The sequence below is a fragment of the Cimex lectularius genome, unplaced genomic scaffold (genome assembly GCF_000648675.2).
Source record: "Cimex lectularius strain Harlan isolate CLEC.00 unplaced genomic scaffold, Clec_2.1 scaffold113, whole genome shotgun sequence".
NCBI classification, from domain to species: domain Eukaryota; kingdom Metazoa; phylum Arthropoda; class Insecta; order Hemiptera; family Cimicidae; genus Cimex; species Cimex lectularius.
The window spans coordinates 1,319,066-1,346,122 of NW_019392858.1; the positions used below are offsets into that span (position 1 = coordinate 1,319,066).

The 27,057-nt window shown below is 32.0% G+C and overlaps 1 long non-coding RNA gene across 1 annotated transcript; it reads left to right on the forward strand.

Moving 5' to 3' along the window:
• On the forward strand, window positions 1-25,474 carry LOC112127593. The gene is made up of 3 exons (XR_002910641.1): window positions 1-180; window positions 20,738-21,051; window positions 22,622-25,474. It is a non-coding gene; the product is annotated as an uncharacterized LOC112127593 (long non-coding RNA).
• The last annotated feature ends 1,583 nt before the right edge of the window (window positions 25,475-27,057 follow it).

A 27,057-nucleotide genomic window follows, 5' to 3' on the forward strand; every position in this document is an offset into this window, starting at 1 on the left:
CTGCAGCTTCTTCTAAGTATTTGTTTCTGGATCATGACATCATTGGAATGCCGTGCGTAGATATCAGCGACTTGAGAGATAAGGCAGGCTGAAGATGATCGATAATGATAAAAATTTTCTCATTAGATGTCGGCCACCTTCTCTGATGAGGTTGATATCATCGATACCAGCCGAGTCAAGGTAATAAGAAAGTGAATATATTCAGAATTTGCAGGAAACCACTAATTTTAAACATTAGAAACCTTTCGAAACCAAAAAATAATATTTTTGAAAAATTCAGTCGATGACATAGAAGATGTTCACAAGACTATATTTAACTTGCATTGTTTTTCTATAATTGGCCTTTATAAATATTTCGCCTTTGTTAAAATTAACAAGTAAGATATTTACTGGTTTTGTGCATCTTATGTAAGATAATTATAAAAATTTATGAAAGATAATATTATTAAGAATTTCTGGTTCTAACAAGGGGAGGCTACGGACGTGGTAGCACAGATTTTAATGAAAATAATATTTTGGTGATACTAGGTCTGAAAATATTAGAGCCGAGCCCGAGGTGCCGATAAAATCTTTTAAAAAAATAAGTTAATAACTTTTTAAAATGTATTTTTCTGCCTTTGTTGTGCAGATACTGATGTGTTTAATCAATTTGTTTTCACCTAGGGTAAGAAAATAATATGTACGATTATAATGAATGAGATTAGACATATAAAAAGGTACAAAAATGAAAATGCGCTCCTAGTAAGACAAATATAATATTTTTGTGGAAAAAAATTGGATTCGTTCTAACTATTAAAGCTCTTAAATACGAATATTATGGCAATCGAAAAATATATAATATTTAGGCTAGATTAGTTAAGAACAACTTGTTTCTTCAAAGTCCAGTTTTCAGGCTTAAGTTCCTCTGGATTTGATCCAAATTCAACTTTTATTATAACTGTTGAAAACCATTGCGACTTCTCTATTTCCATACTATTTTAAAACGTTTAGATAATATGACATTGCAAAGGAAAAAATAAGGCTAAAATTAACAACAGAATTTTATTTTATATCTCCAGTTCTAATTTATTTAGGGAAACCAGGCTTGTGGCAATAAACCGCTGTAAGGGTGTTAAGCCCTTGAATCGTCTTAGAAACTACTGTTTCTCTAATTGTTTTAAAAATCGGATGCATTTGGAATGAGAAACATTTGAGAGAAAAAAAATTATTTAGAGGTGATTTAGGGTGAAAAAAGAATATGAAATTTGTTTCTTACTAATCATCTTTCATCGAACTTTCCTTCGTCACTGGGTGAAAATGTATTAAGCATTTCAATATCTGCGATCCTAGAAGCCTACTTTTGTAACTTTTTATAAATCTCGTTTAATACGATCCTTCTTATTACTTTCTTATCCTTGGTAAAAAAAGAAATACTGGTTTGTAACAACCTTGGAATATATGGCCAACAAAGGTAGAAATTGCTTTAAAAAAATTTATTTCTAAATTATGACTTAAAAAAAATATTTCAGTTTTCCCGTTGGCTAAAACGCTCGCTACGTGTGTAATATGTTTCGATCTAGTATCATCAAGTTTCATTAGATTTTATGATCCCACATCCATGTTAATTAAGTACAGTCCAACAGGGTCGACAATATTTTTAATTATCATTTTTTTATAATGTTTGAATCAATCCGGTGACTGGATCAACGCGAATCAATACAGTATACAACAAAAAAGGGCTTTTTAATTCAATGGATCTATGGGAACAAACAAATGTTCTGGAAATAATTTGAAATAAATAAATTGAATAATGTGGAGGATTGGTATGGTTAATATATAAAATGTTAACTAAAAATAATTTAATATTGTACAGAGGTTCTGATTCTTAAGTTAAGTAAACCCAACACAGGCGAAAGAGAAAAGAAAGATACTTTCAATCGCTTCGTTGAATAAGTGCGAAAAAATATAATAATTTAACAAACATTAATTTAATTCACAACTATATATGTGTATATTTACATTTAGGTTGTAACCTTTTTTGTATTTTCAGCGGGTTTTTAATTTTGGGGTTGGGCTCTCCCTAATCATTCTGGTTCGCCTATTATTGCTGATCCTTTTTGGATAAAGGCGTTTTGATAGTTCACATTTGTCGCGCTAGTCCCTTTTACAGAACACCGATCCACTCGAATGTATTTTTCTCCATTTGATTTTTATTAGAAAAAAAATGCTAATGCTAAAAATCGTATAGACCAAAGAGTTCGTTTGCCTGCCTTAACAACGAAATTAGGCTGACCAGATCAAATCGCGGCCAGATTAGAGTAGAATTTTGAAATAATAAAATGTGATCATACTCATTCCTTATTGTGGGAAATCGCAGATCGACTATTATCTTTTTGAAATGTCGGTTCCTTTTTAGATTTATAGGAAATCCGAAGTTGATTGTGAATAGCGGCCAAAGTTGAAAGACCTAAGTAGATATTTTGCAACGTACCCTATGCCGATTCCCCTCCATCACGCCCATTCACAATCTAGGATGGGCCGTCTAATCGAAGAACATGCAGTCGTCTCGGCAGGGAAGTGACTCACGTCCATATAGCGTTTTATGAGCGGAGCATGCACAACGAACCGTGGAACGATTCTTTACACCACTCTCGAAAAATCCTACGGACCGAGGGGATTTTAAACCACCAGCAAACATTAACGCAACATTCATTCATGATCTTGAACGGAAAAGTCTTAATGTTTAAATGTCAGAAAAACAATCACCTGTATTTTTTGTGAAAACCGATCGTTTAAACCGTTTCGTATTATAATGTTCAAGGAATTATCAAAGAGAAGTGTCTGTTTCAGATTGAAACGTCTTTCAAATGAGATCTGGAAGTGAGACGTTCGTTTCTGCCAGTTCAAAACGTTTCGAAAACGTGCAGTGGATGTAAATCGTTTAGGACGTTCTTCCTCTCTTTTCATCCATTTTCCATCGGTTGAGAGTGGCAGTTAAAAGACAGAGGGAGTATTCAGCCGCACATAAAAAAGTGTACGCTATCGACTCAACAAGAAGTAGACTGCCTCATTTATATTGAAATTTTACATTGAATAAGGGGGATTGAGTTTGAAACTAGTGAAACTGGCTATTTACTTACATGCATTCATCTTTCTCACTGTTTTCCTTCTATCTATGTCCCTATGTATTTGTCACTGTCTACATTCTGTCTGTCTATCTCTCTCTTAACCTCACTCTTCCTTTTGTTCTATTTTTAATACATTTCATATTTCAAAAATTTTATACGAAAGGATATTAGCGCAAATCGTTTTAGAAATGTAAAAATCAACATGTGCTCAAACTAGAAAAAGTCACCATATCCGGATTTTTGGTCAAGTAATTATGTACTAACATTATATGGAAATTATGAACACACACATTAAAACTGACACTAGTGTTTCAATGTTTTTGAACAATGAGTGACGTTGCAAAAACTCAAATATCTTGGAGTTGCTTAGATTCAAGGTATTCCTGGAATGTGCATATCAAGTGTATAAACAAAAAAGCCTGCCGCTGATAAATAAGTTCTCAAGGTAAGCCAAAGTTTCCTGGGAGATTTTTGTAGAAGTCTTTCTAACAGTATTAGTATAGTAGTAGTATTTATATAATGATGCTCTGATCTGCCTACACCCTTACTCTTCCAGTTTGGTACGAAGTAATTAACAAAAAGAAAAATATGAAAAAAATCCTTAGAGTACAAAGGCTCTTCTTGTTCAGAATAATCAAAGGATTCCTTACTATCCAGTAACAAAGGCCTACATTTTAGCTAATATCCCTCCGATGTATAAAGATGGCAGAATTGTAGCAAATAATGGAGGAATTTGAACTGGAGGTTGAATTGGCAAGCAGGTTCTACCATTGGCTGCATCGAAGCTACATTTCCACTCTGACCAAGAGTGTTCCGACTTCAAATTGCAAATTTATATTGACAGGATCAGGAGAAATAAAAATGTCGGAAGTGCCTTTGAAGCGTATTTGAATAGAGACCAAGAAGGAAAATTTAAATTATCAGCCCGAGCTGTTTACTACTAATACTACTACTTTGGAATGGCTAAAGGAGTATATTTCATCTATAGGCGAAGATGGCAATGAAAGAGATAACAGAAGCTTCTGAAGATTTCCCTCTGCCAATATTTTATAGTTTGTTACCGAAGACAAATATGGATGGCTTGGCCGATGCTTACAGGGAGGAAACGATGTTGTTTACTGAAAGTTGTTTTATTGTTCTACAGGATAACCCTAGTTCTCTCAGGCTGGACGGAATCGAGCATAGCTCCATAAATTCAAAGTAATGATCATGTTCACCCTTGTGATGGTGTAACAGCAGACATGGAATCATATCCAATTCTAGTTGCTTGCCAATCACAAAGAACTCCTTTTCTCTGAGATCGCGATCGAGATGCGTTCCTTGGCCTCTAACAATAATGGTGTAATGAGTGACAGTGGATTTGTACTATGTACAGCAATTTAATATATTCTATTAACTTAGAAAAGCATTAATACAAAAGAAATGTTTTGTTTTATACCGTCTGTAAATTTCAAAGTGCAAATATAAAATTATATTAAAAATATAAATTTGTGCTTTAAGGGCATGTAATTTTGTAATGTGAAACAGGCAGAAATAAATCATAGTATTAAAAAAATAAATATTGATTTAAGTCTTCTGTAAAGCAAAGGCTCCAAGGAGCCAAAAGCAGGTCCATTTTCAGTTTCCAGTACACCCGGGCTCCAGTATAATATTCATATTTAATTATTCTGTCGAAAAAACTGTATTTGTTAACCATCCGAGGTGCCAACGTCATGTATGCAGAATTAAATTTCTTTCTGCGAATTGAGTATATTGTATTTAGCTTTCATTAAAAATTCAGCATTGTTGATTTTCTTAGGCATTTAATGATAATGATTTTCTTAAGCATAGGATCCCAGATATATTTTTTAGTTATATTACTATTGTTGTTTTAAAACCTTGCTTTCTTTTCGAGATGAATTTTTTCTAAGTAGGAAGTGGTCTAAAACGCAGGTGAAGCCTTTAGGGCATTTCAGGCATTTTTTGTTTCAATCTTTTTAATATATTTAATTAAAGAATAATCGTGCATGCTGGCTTCCATTTATGAAATAACGCAGGTTACAGATGACTGTTATTTTATATTTCTTTTCTAGATTATTCAACTTTATGTGACTTTTTGTAAATAATGACATAGCTATACAAAAACATTATGAAACTAATAGCCTGGTCATCAATCAAAAATATGTCTACCATATCCATCTATAGATATATTTCAAATTCAGTAAACAGAGTGATCATATTTATATGAACGTGAAGTTGCAAGTAGTCATCATAACCTTCGATGTCCGGAAGGAAGAATCGTATCAGCAGCTGCACATCAAACATATTTTTATAATTAATTGCAGACCCAATTAAGGAAATTAGTAAGCTAAATGTATACACTCGTAAGATATCGTACGGTGTAATTAATAATTGGCTAGACATATTAATGAGATTGAACGAGGATGATCTTTTACGTCTATGATAAAAGGTTTTCACGTCCAATCTGTTATTTAAACAAATTTCCTTCCCAGATGTTGAGTACGTGAACATTTGACAAAGAGGTTTATTTGTCTGCAACACCACAAGTGCAGAAGTATAGTAAGAATTTGTTTGGCGGTGAAGTTCTGATGGAAGGGATTGAAAAGAGGTTGGAAGTAAAATTGGATAAACGAGTTTTCCAAGGGAAAGAGCCGAATCAGGGCTCTGATTCATATCCAACAACTGAAGCGGAGTTGAATCTAGAAAGTAGAGAAAAAGCCTCATAGAAATGCATCATTGATCCAATGCCTTTTGCTTGGCTGTCTTTCTTAACGAACAAAACAATTATTCAAGAGGGAACAGGAGTTTTCACTCTTTTCCGAAAGAACCTGAGTGTGACACCTTCAATAATCAGTGGTCTGCGATTTCGGAATGAAATACTACTTATTGATTTGAAAAATATCTGTTTTTCAATAGCACATATGTTTTTCTATTTTGAAACTAAAAACATTAACTAATGTCTTTTTAAACATGTGCACATAGTCTAATTCTTTGTTAAATAAATTCTAAGAAACATGCTTAAAATCACTAGGCGTGGATTTGTTTTTGTTTTGAAATGCCGGCGTTTACTAACAGAATACCTTGTCTGGAACACTTGCGCCTTGTGGTAAGCGAGACGGAAAAACATTGTTTTGCTTCTTTTCTGCCGGAGAAGATAATTCCTAACCTTGGGATTAGAGTTTACCTCGTCTTAAATTCACAGACGGTGGAATAAATGAAAAACAGCTAATTTTCCATAGGAGATTGTCTATTTGTTCGTCAATTAATTCCACTTTTAAAATACGACTATTATTTTTCAAAAATTGTATCCTCCATAACTTCTTTGCTGGGAGGATTTTGCTTTTGGGTAATAATACCAGAATTTATTAAAACATAGGGCCAATAGGGTTGGTTTAATTACAAACCTCATATTATAGTATGTATTCCGTTTGTTAAGTTTTATTTTGATTATTGAAGGAGAATAATTCAAGAGATCCTCGTGATAAATATTCCGTTATTTGGTACGTTTCGGGCTCATTGATCTATCCTTAGCAGCTCTAATGAGTCATAACAGACGATTTGACATACCATATTGCAACTATGAGCATGGATGGAAATAAGAACATGAATTATTAACATCTATCTATCAATACCGACGTTTCTGTTTGAACATCGTAAATTGTTATGTAATAATTGGTATAATATACTAATTATATATAATCTATAATTTATGAGTCATATATCTGTTAGTTTTATTAAAGGGCTAATTTCGGGTTTTCGGACAAACAGCATGTTTTTTAATTTAATTTTTATTACCCCTATTCCCCATTCTTCATTGTTCGTTTTAATTTGGATACACCATTTATTTTTCATGAGAGTCTGTAGGTTCTGATTAAGTATCAAATCTAAAATTTTGCCGTATTTCATTAATTTTTAATGGTCATTCACTTGTTTAAACAGAAACCGAAAGTTTGCCATTTTCGATACCATTTTCTCTGAATATTTTGGTCTATTATGACCAATATTTTTTGTTTGTTTTATTTTCAGTAATTAACTACAAATTTGTAGTAGGTTTTTAACAAATAGCTAATCAATTTTTAAAAATAACCTAAAGCGATTAAAATTTAGACCTTTTTTAATGTAAAAATCTTTCTTCGCCTTTGGATGTCTGTGTCATGTACTTATATGTTATTGTTTTTAAATCAGTAGTTACCCGTGGAATTTGGTAATCACTGTAGTCAATAAACCAAATCTAATTTCGTCAAAACTGATAGAAAAGTGAAAAGCTACTCATTGATATGTTCAAAGTTTGACAATATTACAATAGTTATTGGCTAATGTTATAAAGTTACCAAATTGTGTGGGATTTTAAATAGTTAATCATTAAAACATTATACAATTTAATTTTGAAAAAAATGTTGGCCTACCAAGAAAGCTTATATAATTGTTTGCAGTCCCTCGAAAATGGCCACATTTATTTTCGTTCCTTAGGTAAACTTAGGACTTCAATGTACAGAGAAGAGACACTCGCAAAGTTGTGCAATAAATTACAAGAGATTATTTCTGGTAGACGAAAAAATTGGGTAGGCATACAACCGTATAGGGTACGCGCAAAGGCGTACTCCCTGGTAAGGAATGGCAGTTTGCACGTTAATAAACAGTAATGATTTATGATTATGACCTTTGCTTTAAACACTAGAAACAATAGTGACACAAATTTCATCTCAGCTCTTATGATTTAACCTTGGTCCCTAGTACATACAATTTAACATCCATGCGGTTTCATTATACTTCTTTGTAAATTATCCCGTTAATGTCTTGCGTAAAGAGCGGATATTGTTTTGTGTCATTGTAAAACTTAAATAAGTAAAATTTAAAATACTGAAATACTTATTGAAAGAGTAGTACAAAATCTTGTAGGAATTGTTATGATAATCAGAACCGGAGCGAGTGTTTCGGAGGCTCCAATGTCATGTCTGCCTCCAATTATAAAGAAGGGTCTAATTAAATTTAATACCCAGGGCCCAACAATTTTGGAAGCTTCTCCGGTTTCTCGAATGTGATAACGTCCTTATTGCGCAAATATCGTTACATATTCTTTGGATCATTAAAAAGCTCAATTTCAACAATTTAAATCGGTTATGTAACAACTGCTTCTCGTGCTTTGACCGGCAGTCTTAATCGTAATAAATTAGAGCTTCATGATCTATGAATATTGCTATTGACGTTTAAGTGATATACTGATATTTTAGACGTCAATGGTGCAATTTCGGTATGGGGAATTTCCACGTATTGAAGTTTTGATAGTAATACAGGGTAAGATGTGCTAAAGATCAAGACAAATATTTACAAGGATAAAATGCGTTCGTCGAGAGCATCAAAAACGACATGTAAAAACAGATAATCAGAAATAAAACGTGCCTTTTCAAGCATCGATAAGAAAACAGTATTTTCAAGTTTTATTAAACACTCAGGTGTGTACTATGAATTTAAAAGGCATTAGAAAAAAGTCTCAATGGATCACTTTTAAGCAATTTTAAACTTTAAATGGACGAGAAATATACAAACCGTCACTGCAAAAGCAATAATTTTACATTGAATCATATTTTTTGTTTATACTTTTTTGTGTGAAAATTTCTGTTGTTTGCATACAAGTAGACAAAACGATAGGTTTAGTTTTGCACATCCATCTCTCTAGAGCTTTTTAGGGTTAGCGATTTTTAGCTTTAGACCTTTGATAAAAATCCATTTTTTCTAGTAATGTTTTTATTACGCTCGTATTTAATAAATGGAATATAGGTGTTTTAATGTACTTAATTCTATCTTGACTTTTTGGTGTATACTTATCATTGATAGCTGTATAATTTTTAACATGAAATTGCTCTTTTATGGGCAATAGATAGCTTCTAAAAATCTGCCATATAATTGAACATAATCTATAAGAGAATAAATAGACACGTCAACTTACCTTTCGCTAGATGTGTAAAATAGGATAAATCAATGTGAATTTAAAACAAGAAATGAGGAGAGGATACGGATATGGGATCACTGATTTTAATGAAAATATTTTTTTTAGTTATACTAGGTCGAAAAATATTAGACCCGTGAACTAACATACTTGCCAATTGGCTTAGGAACCGAGATAATAAATAAAAGCTATTTACTTAAATTTTTAAAAAAAATATGGTCTTCTGCCACTGTTGTGCATGTATTTTAAGGCTGTTATATATCGCTCGATTTGTTTGTCTAGAAGAACAAAATAATGTCACGATTGTATTGAGACAAGAAGGTTATGTAAACAATTTTGAGAATGCGAACAAGATTCAGTAAAGTAGGCCAAAATGTTTGTTTTTGAATAAACCTTCGTTTTAAGCTCTGTTAGGCCTCTTGAGTTCGAATTTTTATTTGAATAATAACATTTTCAGTTTTATTTGAACTGGATATAAACCAGGGCCAATTTTTTAAAAATAAATTAATTTAATTATATTAAAAAGAAGCATCCCCTTATAAGTAAAACCTATTTGGGCAATTTTGGTAGAATTTAGTAATTTAATTGTGGTCTCGAAATTGCGGGGGGAGTTCAAAAGGAAAGTGCGAAGAATTTGTGAGAATTGAATTATTCTACTAATTTTAATTGGGCTCTCCATTGGTATTTACTTCTTTAATAATAAATAAATACATAAATGATCATGTTAAGATTGCATTTTATCTTAAAAAATATTTGGTTCTTAACCAGAAAAATAAGTATTATAAGTCCGCAGACAGTATAACTTCTGTTGTACCAAATGAATTAAAATAAATATATAAGACTGTTCTACTAAGTGTATTTACTTTTCCACATTTAAATTTTTCTGGAATGAGAAATTTCCCGCATACCGTTATTCACTTTTTTAATTAATAAAAAGTGTTAATAATGGGATACAAACATTTGTACAATTAATATGGTACGCAAATGTTGTAACGCTTCATTCGACGATGATCTATAAAAATAAACTTCAATTTATTTCTTGAAAAACTGACTAATGTTGCTTAAAAATGAAGGTTCTATTAGGCAGGTAGATAGTTATCTTTACAATTATTTTTTTATAGTTATAAAATATGAGTTTTTTACATTAAAATATTAATAAATACAAATATTTAAAAAAAAATTATCTTTTTAATGGAATATTTAAAATGGGTTAAGCTTACCATGACAGTAAATATGTACATAATATATAAATGAATATAATGCAATAATAAAAATAAAAAGACATAATAAAAAATGAATCTCATTCTCCACTCTCTCTCTCTCACTCTCTTTCTTTCTTGTGTATATGTACTACTTCATCTTGCGGTGGGAATATTTCATGAGGTTCACCTCTTTTTCTTCAGTTACTACATACAGGCAATAAAAAGTGAAGTAAACGGAAGTTCGTTAAAGGGTAAAATTAGATAAATTTAAATAAAGATTATGTGAAAAATGTACTTCTTGGAAATCTGAAAATTATTATAAACAAGTTAGTTTTGAATATCACTGCTGACTGGTGGCCACTACCACATTTGCTCAATTTAAACAACGTTGAGGGATTCTTGTCGCCTCTTTCGTTTCAAATTTGTATTGTACTTTAAACAACTTTGAATTCACGCGGTTTATAGAGGTTTTAACAATGAAGGACACAAAAGTATATCCCTTTTTCTTCCCTCACTGAATCGAAAGTGATTTAAAGTTATATCGGCCTAAATATAATACCTATTATTAAATGATGAATGTTACGACAAATAATTCTAGTAACAAAGTCACTAGGTAACCGGTCAACTTGAACTTGATCACGAATACGAGCCATGCCATGAGTCATTTCCAGAGAGAACACGAATATTTCCAGCGCTCGCTGATTACATGACTCACCTGATTTCTGCACCAAGTTCATTCTCGGATAATGACCAAGAGGCCGCGATTTTAGTATTTTCCTGTCGTTTTCCAGTCTTAAAATTTTCTTTCTGGGAAGAATAGGCCGGATAAACGTTAACGAAAACCCTTTCCCATGGTTAGTCTCCATTTTTTTCAACATGGCATTTGACGTCTTAAAAGAAAGCATTTAGCCAGATAGTAAACAGCATCCTGGGAAACGCGGGACATCCTCAACAATCAACTGTTGACAAACAATGAAGTTCTCATACGCGATTGCCGAGAGGTTCAAGGATGGCCGATAATAGCTCTCCCAGTTCCCGAACTTTGTCCCAGCTTCAAGGTCCGTTCCCTCCCCATTTCAGCGATAATAGAGACTTTTCAGTCGTTGTATTGTATTACGACATTTGGCGTTTCACGCTCAACACTAAAAAACGTCATACAAAAGATTTCGAGAAGAAAAGATTATTGAGCAATAATTTCAATTAAAATGACGCACGTAAAACGATGTCCAAAAAATATTAAAGCTGCAAAACCACTTTGCAGGTCTTTTATCAATTATTTAATTTTAATATGGTAGAATAAAGTTTAATATTTATTTTTATTAAAAATCATAGTCACATTGACCTTATATTAATAGCTTTTATAACTAACTAAATTACAGCATTAAATTTTGTTGTTAAGTATAGTTTAAGACAGGAGATGAGCTGATTTAAGCATTCCCTTTAACTTATTTAATTCATTGTCTTCTATATTTTTTAAGCTAGTTACAAGAGATCTTTCTCAAAGGTTTTATTTAAATTAATCATTGTTAACTTATTTGAACTAAATGATATGCTTCTGCATAATACTACGTATATACCGAGTGAGTAAAAAAAAATCATAGCCTTTTATTTTTACGCTGCTTATTTTATAGTAAAATTAAGGAGGTTGTAAAGGTTTGTTTTTTCACGTAAAATATGCTATTGCTATTATATTTTTAATAATTTGGCGCGTTATGGTGATCAAATTTGTATTTTTTTAGCGTCATGCCCTATTTTTTCAAACGATTTTGAAAGTCCTTTCTGTTGTAAATAAAATGATACCACAAACCAAAAACCTTTACAAAAATTCCTTTGAAACTCGATAATTTCAATTTATCTTATAACAGGACGAAAAAATTGCAAATTTAATCGAATAGAATATTTTTAAAATTAAATATGAATAATTTAATGTGAGTTGAATTTTTTAAATCTAAACAAAAAAATAACAATTGACAATAAAGTATTGACATTGTCCTGTCCTGAAAGAAAACTTCAATATCTTTAAAACAAATCGATGAACGAAAACTTTATATTCAAAAATTGTAGAATGGAAAAATTCGAATTTGATGCATTTTCCCTCTACAAGTACAACGATAAATCGAAATTATGAGCTTTGAACGAAAACTTCAATAACTTTTCATTTTTTATAATGGACAGTACTTTCAAAATGTATGAAAAAATAAGTCATTACATTAAAACATTAAGCTTAAGCTTAACGGGCTTCTAATTCTAATAAAACATTAGAAGACCTACCGCAATATAGTAATCTAAAAAAATTCTAGTTTTACAATAAGGTAGTCAGAGTAATAATGTAGACTGTCCATTTATAAATATAGAAGTTTAGGTACTTTCATGCTTTTTTTATCAATCTACATAATGTTATGCTATTACAAGAGGAATAAATATAGAGCAGCTTAATTATTAGAGTTGATTATTATTGTGCTTGGTAATAATTATTTCAAGATTTCTCCTTAATTCTGCGGACACAAACACACAACACACTGTTGCTTACAGATTGCGAAACGAATATGTCATCGAGGATAAGAAAACCAAAAAGATCACATACTATTGACATAGTTTAAACAATTTCTTTTTGATGAAATCTAATTTATTGTTTTTCTCTTCTATTTACTTAGTTCTGTTTTGCACTGTCGCTTCAGTCTTAGTTTTTTGAAGAAAGAGAAATACCCATAAGATAGGAGTGAGCAGCTGTGGCACTTACGAAATCGGGATTGGACAAGGTCTTTTACAAAAGGAATAGGCTTTTTGAACGTAGAAAAGGAACATTGGTGATGATGTGAAGGAACCCATGAGTTGAATGTAAGTGATGGATTCGATAATGGTTTGCAAACATTTTCAACTTATTTTGTTTTCCTATATTAAAAGTTGGCGTTTTTTATTAATTCCGTGTATTCCGATTTCTGGGATCCGTACTGCCAATACGTGTGTGGTTTGCCACAGCACCTGTTACGAAAGAGCCTTAATAGCTTTTTTGTTTTCAACCCAGCGGAAATTTGGTTTTGAAAATTGATTCGCCAGTTCATTTTTGGAAAGAGCGATTCTGTAACAAACTATTAATAGAGTCAATCCCGCCAAATTAGTCACAGCTCTTGAGATGGAGTCCAAGGTCGCACATTATAAATAATGACAGCACTAACGTTTTGCCAAGGCTAGGTCAAAATCCCCATCCGCGCGAGTGTTTATGACAGGTTAAAATTTTTCCTTGGTTATTTTCTATGCAATTTTAAGTGAAACATGTCATTTTCAGCTGTACGGTTTAAAGTATGTATCCTTAGTTGACGGTCTTAAAATTTAAAAGGGACAAACCTTGGTGAGGTGTACATTTTTAAACATGAATCTACTAACACTGCAGAATTCTTGTGTCAATATTCCTAAAATAAATTTAATTTAAAAAATTTCGCTGTTTTCGGCACGCAAATAGTTATGGGAACCTGGACGGATGCGGGTGAAATTTCTTTCCAGTTTCCATTCGAACGGGCCGTTTCCGAACGCGCACATTGTCCATCTGCCGCTTGAAGAATGAGTCGTTTAGGCATAAAAGCGGGAGCTCCTTTTACAAAATAATTTATTCAGGTACTTCCTTCTTTTTCTGGGTCACGATAATAAATTCGAAGACTTTCTTTCGGGATCACGTCGTAAATTTCACCACCCCCAGGTGCGCTACATAAGTAATGCACATAAGAATATGTTTTACATGTATCGGCTTTCGTAGAACAGTAAATGCAACTGCAAAGAGCAGAACACATAAAAGATGCTGAAAAATTGCAATCACACCCAATAATAATGATGGTTTATATTATCAGTTTTATCTATATTTCACTTTTCCATCAGTACTTGATTTAAAACTAATTGATAATATGATCAATATTTCAATTCAGTTAAATCCATAAAGTGTTATAAACAAAAGTGTAGTTCTGTCACGTAAGTATAGAACAACATACATTCTTCGTGGAGATTTGTTTTATAAAAGTGCGAATAGCTAACGTAAACTTTTCAAGGTAAAATAAACTCCTCCTTATTTATGAACACAATTTAGAAACTTTCGCTTATATTAACTTTCTTTGGCTGGCGATAGAAAACAAACAAACTTAGGACTAAGTTTTTTATCACATGCCAATATCAATTAGAAAAACGCACAATATATTATAGTTATTTCAATTTATTAAGTAATGGTTTTTATTAATTAAATTTCTTTCTTTTGTAGTTTTAAATGATTATAAATATCCAATGGTAGTGTGCAAGTTGCGCTAAAGAAACGGATCACTTGCGATTAACGGATAATTAATACAGATCATCAAAAATACGTAATGTGTGATTTTTGGCCAACATAATAATTTAATTTTCAATAGTTATTGTAAGTTTAACAAAATTATAATGCCTGACATTGAGAGAAATATTTTTAAACATATTATAGAATGTTTACGGTAATATATTTTCATATAAGATGTTTAAAATTTGAAAAATGTATTGAAAATAGAACAAGAGAGAGTGAGTGAGAGAGAGAGAGTGNAGAGAGAGAGAGAGAGAGAGAGAGAGAGAGAGAGAGATGAAATAGAGAGGCATTTGAAAAAAATGGCGAGAGAAGAAGAGTAACAACAAAAAAGTATAAGTTGACTAACTAGTTGAAAGAGAGAATAGGAGGAGAGAGAATTAAGAGTAAAAGTGAGTGTATGAGTGAATTTTTTGTGTAACAGCATCATTAAACTCAGCAACATACACTGAAACGGAGTCAGTATTACTTCACCCTCCTTATAACCCAGATGTTGCTTTCTCTGAGTATGGTGAGCAAAGTGAGTGTATTTGTGTTGTTGAGAGAGACATTTGAAAAAAAAAATGACGGGAAGAAGAGTACAAAAAGAAGAAAAGTTTACGAACTAGTTGAAAGTTCTTTTGTAACGACATCGTACTTGTTAAACATCGCAACATACACTGAAATGGGTCATAGTCTTACTTCACCCTGCTTGTAACCTAGACGTTATTCTATCTAGCTTAGTTAGCACTTAGTTAGCTAAGTGAGTGTGTGGTTTGAAGAGAGGGAAAAAAAGAGAGAGAGAGAGTGTGTGAGAGAGAGAGAGAGAGAGAGGAATGAGAGAGGGTAAGAGGGAAAGAGAGTGCTATGAAAATAGTTTTTGCAGTTTCATTGATATGTTTAATTGTTTTCTTGATATATAGCTTGATATATGAATGTATGTATCATATTGTTTTATAGGCTTTTTCCAATTTTTTTAATAAGAACAAAAACAATTATTATTATTATATTGTTTAAGTCCAGGGACATCCGACAGCTAGGTCATTTCTGCCCGAGTGCATGCGAAATATAACAACACACATCCAATACGCATTCACACGAATAAATACATTCACACCTATGTACATTGCGTTCATTCCGTTTAGTAGATGGAGTACTCAATATTCCTCCATCGATTTGCCCACAATAACAAACTAATCTATTTGGGGTGGATGGGGTACTTTTATAAATATTCCGCCTTCGACCAAGTCACGCAAACAGTTCGAGGGACGATGAACATACTAATTCAGCCCCTCTCCATTCACACTAATAAATACACTTCCCCATACAAAACACATATTCACATAACACATATGTTGAAGGCTATACACAATAAAAAAATTCCCAATTCCCCTAACAAGCGGAACAATGAACCCTGAAATTCGCTACGGTGTGAGAACCCCTTTTAAATCTGGTGGTATGCCCACTCTCACCCTATAAGGAGCCAAGGTATGACACATTATGTGGGACACATCTAGCATCCTTTCTCTGCATAGGGGGCACCTGCGCGGGGGTTGGTTCACGAGTCAACCGCGTATGACCTATCCTTCATCTCGCAAGGACTATTCCTTGTTTCCGGTTCGGGCTCTCGCGGGACCATCTGCTTGTCGTGCTCTTAACATACAAGACCCTCTCAGACGAACCCGCTCACTGACGCTGCCATCTCTCCCTTATATTGTTTTTACGGCTCGCTTAGCGTCAGAGGGCTGATCGCGATGGGAGGGTGAGTCTTCCGGCTTTCGCCGCTGCGTCTGCACGTTCGTTACCTTCCAGGCCGATGTGACCAGGAAACGAACAATTATTGTATGTATAATGAGCCGAGGGGGAATGAGCATTGTATCACATCGATGTAAAAGTACCACATTTCTCAATGCAATTCTTGGTATTGGATGAATGACTTTCTTTTGTTTGTTAATTAATTACTTCTTGTGTTTAAAAAAAATAGTTTATCTATAAGAAGATATGGTTTAAATTTGTATCTTGCAAAACGTTCCTTGTTCTCAGACTTAATAAAAAAATAATCTGATAGCACTGAACAATCTTATATTTATTCGCTGCCAGGCTGCACCATATAGATTTTGCGGTCGTGTCTCACCGAAGATATTTTACAATTCCCAGGCTTCGGGCGATAAATTAGAAATGAAGGCGCCTATTCATGAAATGAATGCCAATGGAATTAGAGTAGCCAGTAAATCTGTTTTAAAAAGGCTATTAATTAGGATTCGAGGTCGTCGAAATCTTTGATTCGCAAGACAGATTCTATTAAGTTTCAATTAAAATAATATAGGGTCCGATCAATTTGTGTGCGCTTACTATAATTTTTCTTCATCTTCTGCCGATTAGTAACGGATTTTTTCTAACTTCCAATTAATTTCTGCTGTACGAGGCAGGTAAAGGATTCGTGACTTCAAGAATAGGAGTGCCTGTGATACAAAGAAAATAAAAGGAGAAGAAAAAAATCCTTGAAGACTTTTATAAACACATATATATTTCTCTTCCGGAATTAAATCTTATACATGCCACTATTTGGGGTGAGTCATAAATTGCTTGTAATTTCCCAACGTTAAAGCGATCACTTATCGACTCTATCTTCAAATTATTGTTTCTTTTGTTTTCGGAATCACGTCTGACCTCATGCGTGTCAAAAGATCAATTCGTGATTTACTTTTGTAAGTACAGATAAAAACGTCTACTTCATGTACAGAATTGTCCTTGATAAAGTGGACAACGTTCGATCACTGGTAGTAAAAATGTATATCTGCATCCTACAGCTTTTTTTATTTTCATTGTAATCAAAAACTTTAAGAACTAACGAAGGTTTTCAGCTCAATGTTAGCATTCCTTTTTTTAACACAACAGCTATCAAACACTGTCATATGTATTAATAAATATGAAATGAAAATTAAGGTTCAGATTAATTAGCAACTAGACTCTATTCAAGCCAGCAATAACAGAAAGTTTTATATCCTAAAATTATTCGTAATATAATTTATAACTTCATAAAAATATGTAAGCACAATTAACATTTTCTTAGTTTGACATTAAAGTCTCAGTTTAAAAAAAAAAAAAAAAAAAAAAAAAAAAAAAAAAAAAAAAAAAAAAAAAAAAAAAGTTTAAAAACGTTTCTTGCCAAACTGTATTGTGCTAGGAAGAAAATGTACGACATCCGTGACAGGTGAGTCCCATAAATTAAAAAATGCATTCCATTAATGGTTTTTAAGGAAAACACGTTCTAATATTCTATGTAATAATCGCAAAAACTAAGCAGCATTAAAGAAAGACAACATGAGGAAAGGCTATTTTAGAATTATGAATGGTTCGATAACCTCATGAAACAGTTTTTGTTAACTTCGGTAAAGTGGTATCAGTATCGGTAAACAGTTTGGGTGAATTCACTTTTAGGAAACGATGGCTGTGTAAAAGTTGTCTGATCTAAAAATATTTAAGAATTGTCGAAGTTTAAAAAATCAACAAACCGTTAAAATAATTTCATTAAATAGACCACTAATGTGTAATTGTAATTTCGTGTATTACGAAACATGGAAATCCCATGTAGGATAGATTTTATTCTATTTAATCTCTAAGCATTGACAATTGATCATATTTCACTATTTATATGCGTAATTCGTTAAAAAAGCTAAAGTTATAAAAAAAAAGCTTAAAACATATTCATACATAGCGTGAATTCTGCTTTGACTTACTCAACCAAAATTTCTACCGATTTGATACAAAATTTCGATAACTGATACAAACAGTTAATAGCAATTAAATATTATCTATGAATTGTTCGATTGCTAGGAAAATCTCATAATTGAAAAATTTGACTAATTACTGTTTTGAATGATTATGAAGTCTGAAACTGTAACGTTGTCTCAAGAGTAATCTTGATGAAATCTTCATCTTAAAGCACTAACTGAACATCAATTCAATAGATTGTTTTAATAATTTCTTTAATAAAGCTTCCCGTTGATTAAACGTAACATGCATTTTCAATTATTCAGGAAAGTGAAAGCCAGTGTCTCCAGGCTCCGGGATTGTTTAAGCTAATAAATCAGATAAGACAGGGAATTCAATAATCTTTATCTTTTATCGAAGAGACTAGGGAAAACCTCACGCTAGCTATGTCTAAGGGGTCTCCGTTTCCACGTTTCCGTCAGATTCCGAGTGTTTTATGAGATCGTGATCCTGCCTGGAGACACAGAGATTAAATTTCGTTGAATACAGCACCACTCAGTTTCACTCTAACCGAGTGCTGCAGAATGGCATCTGTATTCATTTGAAAATACAATGTTTATAATAGCTTTTGTTTGCCTACTATCGAAAGCCTAATTATACAGTAAATAAAAATATACAATAAATCAAGCAAACTCGTATTGAGTGAAACCTTGAAAAACATTCAAAATATGCAATTTGAACATGTAATTTTTCAGTTTTAATTACTTCAACACTTATCGAGGAATCGAAAAAATAATGGAAAATTTATTAATTAATTTGATAACACAGATCTGAGGGTTTTTCATATAGATAAATAATTAATATTTTGATAGTACATTAATGAAAACTTAAGAATGCTATCAGAAAAAGTATTAAGATTTTGGTCTATAATGAAGATTTCTACACGACAGAAAACCAAAAAGGTTATTCATTTAAAAAATGCATGTGCATAATTAAATTTTTACACTTTTTAGGATAGAATTTGTTTGAATGTCGAAAACCTTAGGGATTGTGGTCCAATTTATTTGTACATTATTTTCAATGTATTGAGGTTTAAATAAGCTAATTTTGAATTTATACTACATTTATATATATAAATAAAACACAAATTGGTCATTTCCCCAATAAATTGAAATTTTTCCCCCTACTATTTAAAATCTTTTGTTGAATGGTAAAATTATTATTTATTACTTATACTGCCCAGTTTCTTAGTATAATCGGTTTGTTTGATGTCTGGTGATGATTTTGACATCATCCCTTTTGCAATGTTTTCTACGTCATTTTTTAATTTCTTCTAGGTATTATAGGTACATTTCTAAGTTAGACTCGATAATTAGGAATTTTATAATAACAGCCCAAGTAAAACGGACTCAAAAAATTACGTGAATTATAAAAATGTACTAAAAGTAATATACATCAATATTAATTGGGCATACATTATTTTAATAATGCATATTACGCATTCATAATTTCTTAAACTGTAAGGAATCACAAATGATAATGTATGATAAAAATGTAAGATTTTACTTGAAGCCAAATGCAGAAAAAAATTACTGTAAATAGAAATTTGAATGGTTGAGTTTTCCTACTTCCATGGGCTCTAATTTCATGAGATTCTGTCTTTCTTTTATCACCAGATAATTAACCTGACCTGAATTTGGCGATATTATGTGCCCGATAGGTTTAACAGTCTTTACGTTAATTATGACTTTTAGTTATCTTATCTTCTCTACAAAGAGAAACATGTGCGGCTAAGGTTTGTTAAGTTTTACAAATCTTTTTTTACAATTTCTCAAATTTGGTTGATTATATGTAACAATTATTCAGGACTTTAAAAATTTTGTCAAATGTTGCCCCTGTAGTCTGATTAACAAAAGTTAATATTTTAGTTTTAACATGGATCAATATCCATGCCCAATTGGAGAATAGACAAATATTTCTGAGTGATCATTATCGCGCGGGAGTGTTAGGTTTAGTTGAAGTTAGAATTCGGTTGGAGTTAGGTTATGTATGGTTAGGGTTACAGAGGCGAGTATGGTTTGATTGGTTTAGGCAGGTTTATGAATTAAGACTGGAGATTTTAGGCAGTGAGTTAGTGGAGAATTAGGTTTAGGGTCAAGATTTGTTTAGAAACGGTAAGCATTATGATAGGTTTAGATTACATTTTCATGATTCAATGTTTTTCCGTGAAACGGAAACAATATGTTATTTAGAAGCGCAAGTTTTATAATAACTTTGTCTCTGTCTTTTTTATTTTACTTTATACATCTCGCTGTTTTGCTATGTTGGTCTTGTTAAAAATGTCAGTCACATATTTTTGTCTGTCGGAAATATAACGACTCTATATTTTTTCTAGGAAAATTGGTATAATTTCTAAGTGACCGTAATGTTTCAAAAACATTAAAGCCAACAAGTTTTTTGTTTATTTTTATTTGTTTAGAATTGGACGGTAATATCGGCGAGCAGGCCGTGTGGAGGCGGCACGAGCCTTGAAAGAGAACAGGTTCGGGTCGACCATACACTGTGGACAAAAAGGCCACACTGGATACTAACAAGGCTGATCTCGAACAAAAAAAATCCATCAACTATCAGACGAAGTAGGTCCGTCCCACACAATGTACACCAGCCAACATACACGGATTAGCGAAAGTGAAACGTCCGTGAAGAAAAGTTCCGAATGTAGCGAGAGATTGCACCGAAACATCCGCACTTGCTCTTTCAAAATCGTCCATCAAAAGAAATATTGATTTCTACGTAAGTTGGATATAGTGGCGTAACCTTACCACTGAGAGCGTAATGGATAGACTGTGGTTTGCCTGGTATACTGTACTGCTCTGAATATTACATGGAAAACGTACATGACTACATGCCCTTAGTCTTTTTTAATTTATAAGCGGATAAATCCATGAAGTTTCTATCCAGTGGATACGTATCTTGATTTACATCGTACAAAACGGCAATAAAGTATCATAACGCAATCGTTACCAACTTTCGTGGGCATAATAATTTCCTATCAACCAACATTTCCTGAGTTAATCTGTGCTACAAAATAAATCAGAATTAGAAGAAAAAGAGACTATACCATTTATTATTTAGAATCTGACAAGTTTAAGTAGCAAAATATTTCTCGATTACCATTTTTTAATGAGTTTATTTGCCTTTTTGCATTTTTTAAGAAATTAAAGGCAAATCGGGCAATTATCTGACCTCTCCATACGTTAATTATTTCTTTCCTTCCCATTGTCATTGATGTTGATCGTTCAGAACGGCTATAAAGTGTCTTATCTCTTATGATCGGTTTTTATGGATAAATAATGATTCAAACAACACTTCCTGCGATAAGGTATACAGAACAAATTAATTGTAAAAAGTGAACAGAATTTGCATATCAAGTGCCTATATGTTCTGCAATTTATTGTACAGAAACGGACGGTTGGCATGTCTAAGCAGCAAAAATATGTCTTAATCGTAATTTTTTAACCTTATTTGTTTGTCACTTTAATAGACAAGATAAGCAATTATTTTGATGTGTCGGTTTATTCTCAATGGATGTTTTCTATAAGCTCTAATCGATTAAATAAGATGCGACACCAAACAAACTGCCTGTTCTCAAGTATTCTACAAATTATATCAGACATATGAGAAAAAGAGACCATGAGAAGTTCAATTCAAAGTACGGGAATGTGTGGTTGGTAGGTGTAAACAGCAAAATTTTTTTCAATAGCAATTTCTCGCTGTTTGCTTATGGCTTTTATGAACACGTTAGATCTACTCTCCCCCTATGTGTTAAGTATGTATTTCCTATGTTAGATTGATTAGTACATTTTTCTCTGGGTTCGTCAACCAATAACAAATATTTTCCAGAATCCAGTAAGTCAATAATTTGAAATAATTGAAAAGGAAATACGTATAAAATTGCATTTGTGTTCAAGATATTGAATCTTCTTCCTCATTGACTTTCCTTGCTAACTTTGATAATTTGATACTCAAAAGCGTTTAAACAGACAAAACAATTAATTTAAATAACTTTTAATTTTATTCGGATTTAATTGGATTTAGAAATGTAAAATGATCAAAATGATATTGCGTCTTGTTATGTAATGAACTTGTCAATTATATTAACGTTACATATGACTGGTTTGAAACTTGTTCGGTTGTCAAACAAACTTAAAGCAAGTATGTAATTTTTTTTATAAAATGATATGTTTTTAAATTATCGTACGTTTTTATCAGATAAATGAAAAGCTTAAACTACTAAGCCAGTTCTGATAATTTTTCTTTTCTTTTTAGATTCGTATCCAATGTACAATAATACAATTCACAGTCTGTTGCAGGTACCCGGGTCGGGTTGATATAAAGATCGCCGAGCCTGCCAAAGCGATTAAAAAACCTTCAACGCCGCAGCGGGATCTCGCCGAGCCGGGCACCATGAGCAAAAAGACGAAATTCGCATCCAGCTCCAAACAGGTTTGCAGTTTTTGGCCAGGACGACCGAGACTTGTTTTTTTTCTATCGCTTCCTCGAAGCCAGCACTCTCCAATCCTGAATTTTACTTCAAACTCGTTATTGATCCACAGTGGTCCCGGCGACTCTCGATTTCCTAGAAGAAGGAAGAATAGCAGTATGCTCCAGATCGTCTGAGGGAGTGTCGTCAGGATTACTTTGACTTATGTTATGACGTCAAACTACGCCAGAGAAGCTAATAGCCATTAAATTAAAATTAAAAACAAAATTCCACCTATCAAGTATGGAAATAATTATTACCATCTAAAATTCTTTTATTTTTGTAGGTCTTAAATTTACCTCCTATATACAACTAATGATCAATCTTCAAAATTATTATTTTATATTAAAGGACAGTCATGGCGTGAGGCCAATTAGAAAGAAAACATCTTCGTCCAGCTCTCGAGGAATGCATCCCCTAAAATTTTGTTACATTTTTTACTGGTCATGTTTGTCTGGTTTTGTATAATTTCAATTTCTAATTTTCAAGGAGAAGTACGTCAGTGTCATTGATTTTAATTACAATTTTTTGATGATACTAAGGCAAAAAATATTAAACGTCCGAGCATTCTTGCCAATAGCCCTAGGGCCCCATTTGTTACAAAGTAATTTAAGTACTTTTTTTAAAGCATTTTTCTGCCTATGCATATATTTCAATGTTTTATTTAGAAACCAGGAAACCAGTCTATTTATTTTGTTATGTAGAGCAAGAAAGTGATAAACGATCGTAATAAAGTGAGATTAGGTTAATAAAAGTTACAAAAACCGAAGGACATATTTTGCCTAATTTTTGACCTAGCGATGGAGTAGGATGAAATATTTTTTTGGCATGAAACAAATTTTAATAAAATAAATACTATTTTCCCACCCCAATAAACGCTGAATGTACATTTTTAGCAAATAAATTTGTTTATGGATTTTTTAACAACGATAAGAAAGGAATAAGTAGGATCGTATTAATGAGATTATTCATATTTAAAAAGAAAACCAAAGACACTTCCAAGCCAAAAAAATATTTTTGTGAAAAATAAATACGATTTTAGGGCCAACGAAAAAGAATTTATTTTTATATATAAATAATATATTTTTAAGCTTTTTTTCTCCGATGTCCTGCGTTCTAAAAATTGATAACTCTGCTAAACTTTACCCAAATTCAAATTTATTACAACCATTTAAAAGCTGGACTTCTGCACTCTAAACAAACAAAAAAATTTTAATAAGTGGCATAACTTTTTAAAAATATATTTTTTATCTTCATTGTGTATGTATTTCAAGTATCAGTCGAATTGTTTTCTTACCTAGGACAGGAAAAAATAAGCAGGTATTATATGAAATTAAATTTGTAAAATGTTACAAAAAACAAAACCATGTTTCCAGCAAATTATATCAAAAACCCTTTTTAAAATTTAAATTATTCGGATTCGTTTTAAGCGCTTTGTTTTTTATGAATGGATTTTCCTTGTAATAAAATTATTTCCGTTTTCGAGCTGCATTATAAAGAGGCAAATTTTTTGCTCTGACATTCAGAGAATATGCAGCTAAGTATGTTAAAATATTATTTAGCAAAACACAGGGAGAAAGATGATATTCGGTTTTTTGCCCCTCCCCACCAAACGAAAAATCCCTCAAAATCTTCGCCTTTGCAATTCCTCCGATTTTTTCGAAATTTCAAAAATGGTGATAACTTTAATAACTCCACCGATCTGCGGGAAACTCTACTTATAAACTTTACTTAAGATACACGTAAGGGAATAAATCTGGTTTCAGTTAATAAATTAGAACCGGTGATATAAAATGAAACATAATTTAGACGTTTTTGCTAAATTATTCTTATTTTGTTAAATTGTCTACTAGTTGAACTTTGTTGACACAGCCTGAAAGTAGATGATAATATTCAGCTTTTCAACGATTGTAATGTCCTTGATTTTTTGATCAAATAAATAGGAGTGTAACAAACTGCCCCCGGCTAATTCTGCCAAAACAATCTATTTTTCGATTGCTATAAAACTCGTATTTTAGGGTTTTGAAGGATGCTTAAAACGAATCCGAATTGTCTTTTCAAAATTTCTTTGCATAAATAATTTGTTGACCTATTTTACTGGAAATGAACTTTTATTTATACTTTTTTAAATTTAATTTAAATGTAAAGATCGTATAAGCTTGAACAGATCCTGAACATTTTATTGCGTTCGTTCAATTACAAAAGCTGTTAACACAAAATGTGAGGAAGTGTGAAACTTTTGTTTTACTTTATCTGAGCTTCTGATAATTCATGTTTGAAATAATACATGTTGTCGTATGGATAAGTTGAATGTAAAAGTTTGCAGTTAAGTGATCCTAATTGATCGTATTTGCCTTTCGCAATCTCGGCTTTCATGCCATTTATTTTAGAAAATATTCTGATAAAATAAGACATGCCTCATTAATAATCCTTTATATCGGTGTTAAAAAGTGCATTGATGTCAAACGTGAACTTTTGAAAAAAAATCGTCTTTCAAGATTATTAAAGCGATTTGAGCTTTAATTTAAATTAAAAATAATTTATTAGTTAAAAACATATTTGTATATCAGGACGTTTAGGAATGAATCCTTGGTATAATATGAAGACATTATTTTTTAAATATGAGATCAGCATTTTTATTTATTTATTTTTACTAACTTTTTCTACTTTCCTGTTACAACTGAAAAAATATTGTAGAGTTTCCTATATATTTGTAATAAATGCTATCTATGAATCGTAGTTTTTCTTTGGCCTTATCTGTTCCTCTGTTTCAGCGTTTTTGCAGAAACAGTACTGTTAATAATGATTATTTATTAATTTTCTTTCTTATTATTATGTTATTATTTTTATTAACATTTCTTTGAGTAACCATCAAAATTTAATTTTTTTTAAGTTTTAGTAACTTCAAATGATGACATTTACGTGACAATTACTTGTAAAATAGGATTTTATCATTGCTTTTAAGGTCGATGTTAGAGAAAAAATGTTTTTGACATATCCAACAAAGAGTAGAATAAAGTCATAAAAATAATTGACATAATGGCACTTTGAGAGTATGTTTTATAATATTTTATCGAAGAAATGAATAAATGCGAGTTGTTAGTAGCTTGCAACCCGATATTCTCCTGACATGAAAAAATTGTAAATCGAGCTGAACAAGTTAAGAAAGAGCTTATATTCATAAATTGTATACACACAAGACTGTGAATATGAAATAAGAATAATTTAATTTTAAGACGTTAAATCTTTCAGCTCTGAAATATAAAATGGGTGATATGTGTCGACCTTGCCCCAGTTTGATGCAATTCTGCAGGCTGCAACATCTTTCAGCGCAAGCACGGTCGGAACATTTGTTACCTTGAACCTTAAAATTAACTCGTTTTTTAAATTCTCCGCGGTGTTTAAGCTAGACAAAGTAGATAAGAAAGTTCAGCTGGCTGTAAATTAACCCTGGTCAAACTTTGCTACTTCGAGAGGACTTGACTCCGGTCAGATGTGTACTGGTTGCAGAAGAACATCACCTTTTGGGAAGGCGACGATTCCCTTGGTGTGAACCGGTTTGGCCGATAGACTTTCGTTTTCGAGGAGGAGTGCAAGTGTGTCTTGTTGGGTAAGACGGCATCCAGCCCTGTCGCAAGACAAATGTCAACACCGCAGCCACACTTTTAAACGGCCTGACATACAATAAAATGACATAAAACAACCAAAAAAGATGTACTGCCTAATTTATGAAATTAAAATTTTAGACGTACGATTTGTAAAAAAAACTGTTTTTGTGGCGGTAATTGATAAAAAAGAAGTAAGAACATAACACATTACAAGTTATTCAGCAATGATTTTTCGCTGATTGGATTCGACTTTTGTCAAAACGTTATTTATTTATAATTTATTAAGATATATTATTTATAAAAATTAAATAATGAAAAAACAAATACTTTAAAATAAGGGTGTTTTAATCAAGATTTTTTCCCTTACTTTCCCAGTAACCCGAAGGGACAAATTGAAAAAAAATCTTGATTAAAACACCTGTATCAACAAGTATTTATTTTTTCATTATTTAATTTTCATAAACAATTAGACAATTATATTAAAAATAGAAACTTAAGGACTGTTAAATATTGTAATATCAAATAGAATATATATTGCGTTACTGGCAGTTTCTTGGAAGTTGAAAAACTATAATGCCTTTTACAGATAAAATTGTTATTTCTTAGGGCTGTTTGTTATCTTTTCTCTTTTTCTGCGTGAGGGGGCAT